The sequence below is a fragment of the Alligator sinensis genome, unplaced genomic scaffold (assembly GCF_000455745.1).
Source record: "Alligator sinensis unplaced genomic scaffold, ASM45574v1 scaffold1748_1, whole genome shotgun sequence".
NCBI classification, from domain to species: domain Eukaryota; kingdom Metazoa; phylum Chordata; order Crocodylia; family Alligatoridae; genus Alligator; species Alligator sinensis.
Window position 1 is genome coordinate 79501 of NW_005843446.1, and position 8113 is coordinate 87613.

The 8113-nt window shown below is 46.2% G+C and overlaps 1 long non-coding RNA gene across 1 annotated transcript in view; it reads right to left on the minus strand.

Moving 5' to 3' along the window:
• The window catches only part of LOC112548710, a 48381-nt gene that overhangs the window by 11616 nt on the left and 28652 nt on the right, over positions 1-8113 (minus strand). The window contains exon 2 of the long non-coding RNA XR_003092339.1: positions 1995-2171. This is a non-coding gene — a long non-coding RNA (uncharacterized LOC112548710). The remainder of the gene's footprint in view (positions 1-1994; positions 2172-8113) is intronic.

Consider the following 8113-nt stretch of genomic DNA (forward strand, 5'->3'; position numbering starts at 1 on the left):
TATGGCACTCCATGGCACCCTTGAAAGAATCTCAAGGCACCCCAAGGTACTATGGCACCCTGACTGAAAATCACTGCTTTACAGATGACTTGGGGGTCATCATTGACCACAAGATGAACATGAGCCTGCAATGCGATGCTGCAGCTAGTAAAGCGACCAAAACGCTGGCTTGCATCCATAGATGCTTCTCAAGCAAATCCCGGGACGTCATTCTCCCCTTGTACTCGGCCGTAGTGAGGCCGCAGCTGGAGTACTGCGTCCAGTTTTGGGCTCCACAATTCAAAAAGGATGTGGAGAAGCTTGAGAGAGTCCAGAGAAGAGCCACGCGCATGATCAGAGGTCAGGGAAGCAGACCCTACTGCTCAGATGACAGGCTGAGAGCCCTGGGGCTCTTTAGCCTGGAAAAGCGCAGGCTCAGGGGTGATCTGATGGCCACCTATAAGTTTATCAGGGGTGACCACCAGTATCTGGGGGAACGTTTGTTCACCAGAGCGCCCCAAGGGATGACGACTAGGTCGAATGGTCATAAACTACTGCAAGACCGTTTCAGGCTGGACATAAGGAAGAATTTCTTTACTGTCCAAGCCCCCAAGGTCTGGAACAGCCTGCCACCGGAGGTGGTTCAAGCGCCTACATTGAACACCTTCAAGATGAAACTGGATGCTCATCTTGCTGGGATCCTATGACCCCAGCTGACTTCCTGCCCTTTGGGCAGGGGGCTGGACTCGATGATCTTCCGAGGTCCCTTCCAGCCCTAATGTCTATGAAATCTATAAAACTGTTTCTCCCAGCTGCCAGAAATGATTGCAGAGCCAAGGGCTGGGAAACCCCTCCTCCAATGTTGTTATACTGGTCAAGGAGGTAGCATGATGCCTTGAGAGCACTGGAGAGAGAGTCTTTTTGTTCTGGTTTTGGTGCCTGGCTCTGCAGGGAGTTGGGGAAAGCAATTGCAAAGAAAATCCTTATAACTAAAAGGGGTGTTTTACCTGCCTGCTTTCCTACCAATCTGCCAGGGTTTGCATCACTGAGTCAAAATTCAAACCCAGGTTCTAACTATATTAGAGAATTTTAGTGACTCTTACTGGGGCTTCCACCAGTTTAGCTGGCAATACCTGCAGAAACTCTACTTCTCGCATTTTCATAAGTCTGGATCAGATTCTGAGTTGCACCTCTAAGCAGTACAGGAGACAACTTGCATCCCAGTGGGAGATGGAGGACACTTGGATGGCTTTAACCCAAATTTGTACCCTTCCAAGGCTGGGCAGCTCCAGGGACTGGTACAATTTAGATAGCTGCAAGGGTATGGCTAACTTATGACCAGTCGATGAGCTGGGGTGCTGTCAGCACCTCCACAGCACTGTGGGCAGCAGCTGTGTCCCTTGCACTTCACTCATGCCAAAACACTAGAGCCCCTGGCTTACAAAAGGGTCTTTGGAAGGCAAGCAAAATCCCCAGCACTATGGAAGTCCTCCCTGGGGCTAGAACTTGAGTTTTCAAGAGCCTCTTTGCACTAGTTCAGTGTCTTTATCTGGCAGAAAATGGCCAGAGGAGAGATAAGACTTTCCCTCTCTGTCTTCTGGAAGCGAGGGGTTAGTGACAGCAGCTTAGTTTCTCATCCACTTCATGCTCTTTTAAAATGTGAAACCAACTGGGAATGGGAAAAACCCCATTAATCTACCTTTTAGGAAGCTCAAATGAAGATGGACTACTGCTCTGAATTCCCTAAGCCAAAGAAGCTGTGATCTCCCAGTCAGCTCTATAGCAGGCCAGGCTGACAATGCCTCAGGTTCACAAAGAATAACACCTTGCTCTGTGATGAACTCTGCAGACTACTGAGCATGAACAAGGAGGTGTCAACAATCCAGCCCTTAGGCATTTGTAAAAGGGCTGTCACAGTATCCAGGCACTTATGGGACGGTACAGTTGACGTGGCACAGTATAAGACACAGCCATGTATCAGGATGCAGTATTAGGTAAGAGACAAGGTTCCATACCTGAGACCCGCTTCTGACGAACTAAGGCTCCCTTTCAGATGACACGTCTCCTTCTGCTCCGCTGCTTGCACTGGGGTCATCCTTACTACGAGGGGCATTTCTTTCTCTACTTGATTCAGAGGGTACCTTGGTTCTGGTCTTCTCTTTTCTTTGTTGTTGTTTTTCAAGTTTGGTCAGCTGTTTGCAAAGAAAACATGCAAATAGAATTAACAGCTGACAATGGCTTCAGAAAATTTGTCAGTTCGGACCTCTCAAACTAAGGATTGTACTCCACTTCTCAGAATGCACGATCTGGTCATTTACCACTATGGAAAATGATCAAAACTAGGATCCTAAAAGGAAATCTCAGCTTCGCCGTTCTTAAAAGTATTTTCCTGGAAAGCCATTGGGACCCACAGGTTTGTAGTTAAGAAGGGGCACCATGATTTCAGGGAATACTTATTCTATAATCTCATGGCCAGGATCCTGGTTTTCTCTGTTTAAAAATCACAAATTCTCTGATTTAAAAAAAATCCAAAATTCTCCGATTAAAAAACCCAAACTCGGCATTTTTCTGAAATTAAAATGAAATGATACTATATATGTATTAGTTGAACATAACGTTTTATACTGATATATTTACAATCTGAAAGCAATTTGGAAGTCTACCAGTGCCTCAGTCACTATAATAAAACAAATTCTAAACACCTATGTTTTGGCATTTGATTTTGGGTTGTTGTTTTTTTTATAATAGAAAATCATAGCTCCCCCTGCCCTTTCGCTCACCAGGACATGGGTCCAGGTGCTGCTGTGCCCCTGGCTACTTTGTAGTGCTAAGCAGCCCTGAGATGCTGGTGCCCTGCCCTGTCCCTGCCATTGCCCCTCACTCCCAACCCACAGTCCCCTGTACCTACCAGTGCCCCTTACTCCTGACCCCCTGGCCCCTGGCTGTGCTGGTGTCCCTCACTCCAGACCTGCAGCTCCCTGACCTCCCCCCAACCCTGCCAGAGGCAGTCCCCCATCCAGCCTAGCCCCACATGGATTCATAGGACTCCAGCAAGGGAAGGGGGTGGTTGAGGTCCTTCGAGGGCAATGGGAAGTTGTGTGGCCAGGCCACTAGGAACTGGTGCCCATGCTCTTAGGGGCAGGGGTAGCTGCATGTGGCCGGGAGACAGTCCCCAGGGTGGGTGGGGGGAGTGGGTCATATCCAGGCCACTTGGCATGGCGCAGGAGCCCCAGCCCGGGACAGTGGATATTGTAGGCATCCTTCCTCCTCCCTCCAGCCCATGCCAGGGCTGGACTCGCTCTATTGCCACCTGCATGCATGGGAACCACCCCAGCCAACACAGGCAGGATGGAGACTGCCTGGAGCCTCTCGCCCTCTTCCAGCTGCCCACAGCACAGGCCAAGCCAAAGCTGTGCTGTGGGCAGCTGGAGAAAATCTCCCTTAAGAGAGAAAATCTGCTTTTTTCTGCAGCAAATGGAAAATCCGGATCCCTGCTCAAAACTAAAGCAGAGCCAAGAATTGAGCAGAAAAATCCAAAGTCCTGAGAGACTGTCCATAAGACCACATTCAAGGGGAATTTCACTTTTACAGAGTAAAAAAAGTTATTTGCCCCAAATGCTAAGAAAAAAGAATATCCATTTCAAGCAGAAAAAAATCTCTGCAAACTAAAAAGAACAGGATGCATAAATCATCGCTCAGGTAAAGGCCTTCAACATAACATTAAAAGTCAAGCTACATTGCATGCAGCTGTCATTTTGGCATTCATTTCCCATTTTCAAAAAAAACAGTCTGCAACATACTAATCAGAGGTACTCTTATTGACTATGGATGCCACAGGATTGTATTGGTTTATTTTGTGTTCTACATTTACTGTGATTTACCAGCTACTTTTTCTCTACATTCTTCTCGGTTAAAAATGTGCTAATCATCACTTCAAGACTAGCAGGTTTTGTCAGGGTGAAAGCCCCAGAGAACAAACTGAGCTAGTTTAAGTTCTGCTATTCAACAAGCTAGGAAATGGTTTCATTTACTGTACAAGATGATATATTCTCATTTATCCGTATGTTGCATGGTGCAAATTAATCATCAAGCCAAGTATATATTTTACCCAAAATACACACATTACTTATATGTACAGTAGTCTGAATCTGATATTTTTGCATACAAGGGAACATAAATTAGAATTTTCTAAGAATCTTTGTAGTTTTGTGCTATTTAGCCTGTCACAAAACATATTCATGTGGTCTGTGTGGTTCACTGTGCCTCTTATTTATATAGCACCTGCAGTTCCAGATCAGAAGTTCTCATTAAACTTCGAACCGTCTAAAACCACAACATAAGACTTTGCCCCAAGGAATCTACAGTAGGTGATGGAGTGGTAGGTACAAATAAGCCAAGGGGGAGGGAGAATGGAGGACAATGGTAATCATTTAAGAATATATATTTACACAGACTAACATTCAAATCTATAGAATTGGACTGAACTGTAAAAAGATGTATAGATATTTGCAAATATATACATACTGGCAACCCCTCCTGGTCCTCAAACAGTTATCAGTTACTATTATAGATCCCATATTAATCTCTTACCTTCACCAGCGTAAAGGCAGTGAGGTATATGGCAGACAAAACTCATTATGACACATCTCTAAGCAGCTTTTCACACTGGGAATTCATCCTCCGGCAGAATCAGAACCATCCCTCTTATTATAGCACACACAACCCCAACAGTGACACACTGGGCGTGCCTTCACGTGCAGTTAGCATGCCTGACTAAACTCTAGTGCAGCACGCTGAGCTGGGGCAAAGCAGCCCCAGCTAGCAGGAGATCCTGGAGGTCCCCTGCTGCAGAGAGGCTGGCTGGGGTACAAAGGTTCTTTAGTGCTGGGCTAGCCAGCAGGCAGCCCCTGCACCAAAGCACCCTCATGCCCCAACCCGCTCCGTCAGCATCTACATGTGCACTGCGGTGGAGTAAATAACTCCGATGTACGATAGTACTTGTGTTTGGCAGTACTATCCTATGATGGAGTTAATTAGCTTACTCTGTTCTAATCGCACCACACGTGTAAACAGTGACATTTTACTGTGGAGCTAATTAGGCAACTCCACAGTAAACATCTTGTGTAGACGTGCCCACCTACCTCAAACAATGGCAGCTGAAAGCTAGTTCTACTCCTACTGCAACTTTCACAGATTTCATTTAATCTTTTGTGACAACAAAGAGATTATCTAAAAGGGATGAAACCTGTTCTTCTGAAATGGATGATTCTCCACATCTTATTAATCAATTTAAAACCAAATACAATATACAACCTATACCATCGTGGTTCAAACCTGGTAATTCTTTCTTTGAAAACTAGCCTAATCAAAGGCAAAATTTTCTGAGCTCTGAAAGCAGGGTGTAGTCTTAGTGTGGACTTTGCATTATGAAACTTGTTGGGGGGAGGGGCGTGCATGCACACATGCATGTACTTCATGTACAAATAGACTATATGTTCAATTACGTGCAGATCCAGGGGCGCACAGCCCCCATGCTCTCCTGGGAGTGTGTGCAGCAGCATAAGCCCCCCTCCCCACTCTCTCCGGACGAGCCACTCGCAGCTCCGTCCCGTGTCATGCCCCGACTACGCAGCACCTGCCCCAACCCCGTTCCCTCTCTCACCACAGGGGCCTTGATCTGCCCCCCTCTCCTAAAAACAAGGAAAAAATATAAAGGGGTACATGAGCTGAAACTTTGAGACAGAAGGGGTACACTTGTTAAAAAAAGGTTGAAAACCCCTGATCCAGAGGATTGATGGTTGCCTACTATTTACAAAGGACCTTTTCAGACAACAAATTTCACATTTCTAAGACCCAAATGGTTCAAATAAGGAGGCTCTCATGGAGGGTAAGCAATATATCAGGGGTTTCAAGGCAACTCCAGATCCATCATGATTGTTGTCCATAGAGCAGACCAAGAATATATCTGTCAGTAAGTAATTTCCCAATTCAACATTCAACAATGTTAATAGAGAAAAAAATGGGAACTGGGATAATTATGGAATTGAGTCCTAGCCCCAGAAAAAGGACTAGCCAACAAGAGTCTGTGTAGCAGCATTTCCCCCTACTTTTGCTCCAAAAAAAGGAATGATTAAATTAGCCCATATTTTGCTTCAAGCATGCTATATAGCATCTTTTATATTATAGTAGATTAAAAGGAAGATATCAAAGTGAATTGTTCCTTTCAGCCTAGACACAAAGAACTGTGAAATAAATCAGAAGGCAATATATATGTATGAAGACACTAATCTGCTAATGTATCATCATCCCCAGATCATTAATCCATGGGTCAGAATCCACATACTTACGATGCAATTAAATATTCATTGCTTTGTATGTGATAAAGAGTAGCAGCTTTATGTTTATTACGTGGTCTCTATAAGATAATGTGATAATTACAATGCCCTCAACTTTTCATTTCCTTGCTTTTAAAATGCCCAAGGTATTTAAATGATGTGAAAGAAATGTGCTATGTTGTCACAACATAAAAAAATAAAGTAGCTGCATTTTTGGGCTTTGGATAAAACATAGTTGTCTCTAGCCCAACAAATCATGTTGTGCAAGGCATTCATTGATAGCATCCCATAAAGTGTGCTAATCTATTTTTACTGAGAGACTCCCTGGGCGTGTCTAAACGAGTGAGCATGTGCCTTTTGCAATGTTTTATTATGATGATAGAGGCACTGGTAGGCTTCCAAATTGCTTTAAAATTGTAAATATATCAAAAAACATTGCCCAACTGATTTGATCTCTCTCTCTCTATATATATATACACACACACACACACACACACACACACACACACACTTATATATATGTCTAGTGGTCTTTTGTTTTACTCATGGAAGAACATGGATTTTGGGGTATTTTAAAAAGTGACTTTGGGATTTTTTTTATTCAGGATTTTGCAGTTTTTCAAATAGGGAACACTAGAATTCCTGCTAGGGAGGCAAGTGGCAGGCCCCAGGCAGAGGAGCCTGCTCAGAGCTGGCCTCTTGGACCCAGCTAGAGGTGGCTGACCTCCTGGCCACTTGGGGCCAGGAGGACATGCTTTGACAGTTCAAAGCAGGCCACCACACTGAGAACATCTTCCAGGCAATAGGTGCCCAGATGGCCGGGTGACAGTACCGCATAAAAACCAACTGTGCAGCTCCAGCCCACTGGCCATGCTGTCCTCATCTGGCTCTGACAGGCGTGCAGCCGTAGGACCACATGCTGTCACAGGTGGCAACAGGTCACAGCCAAGCAGTAGCCCCCACTGCCAGACTGCTGCAGTGGGTAGAGGGTGCAGGGAATTCTCAGGGCTGCTTCAGCAGTCCAGCTGGCACAAGGGGTAGTGTCTCCAGATACCAATTGGCTGGGCCCCAGAAGCTCCTGACAGTGAGTAGCTCTGAGCTACTTTTTAGGGCAGCTTTTTATACTGCTGGGGCCAGCACAGGTGGTGGCCCCAACCTCTAGCTCCCCCTGGCTATGGATCCAGGAGGATCCAGGCAGGGTTATTTTGCCCCAAATGGCACAATTTTCTCCACACCAAAGTGCATGGCTGGGCACGTGCACTAAGGCAAAAAGCCCCGACTCTAATTTGCACTGCTTCTATTTTAGCTGATGCAAGCACATGTTCCTGCATGTGTGGAACTGCTGGCTAAGTGAGCTGCAAGCTATGGAAGAAAGCTTCTTCAATTTTTGGAGATACCCAGAAAGCATCACAGGCTCCACCTATCTCCTTTTTAAAGAGACTATAGGCTGAAAAAGGAATAATTAAGTCTGAAAATGAATTAAGGCAAGAATTTAAAATGCAAGCTGTCCCAGGGGAGCTGGGACGCCGGAAGGCCCCCAGGGCAGCAAAGAGTCCCGCTTACCTCCTGCAGGGCCGAAAGAGCCGAGGGAGGCCCACGCACCGAGAATGCCGGCGCGGGTTGTCAGCCGGGCGTTTATCCGGCTGCGGCAAAGCAGCGGGGGCGGGGGACGCCTTCCGGGAGGAACAAAAGGTGGCCCCGCCGAGGCAACGAGGTGGCTGGATGGAGGAAGCTGGAGCAAGAAGCCTCAGTGAGCGGGGAGTCAGCCGCCACCCGTGGAGGGCGGGAAGGGAGGAGGC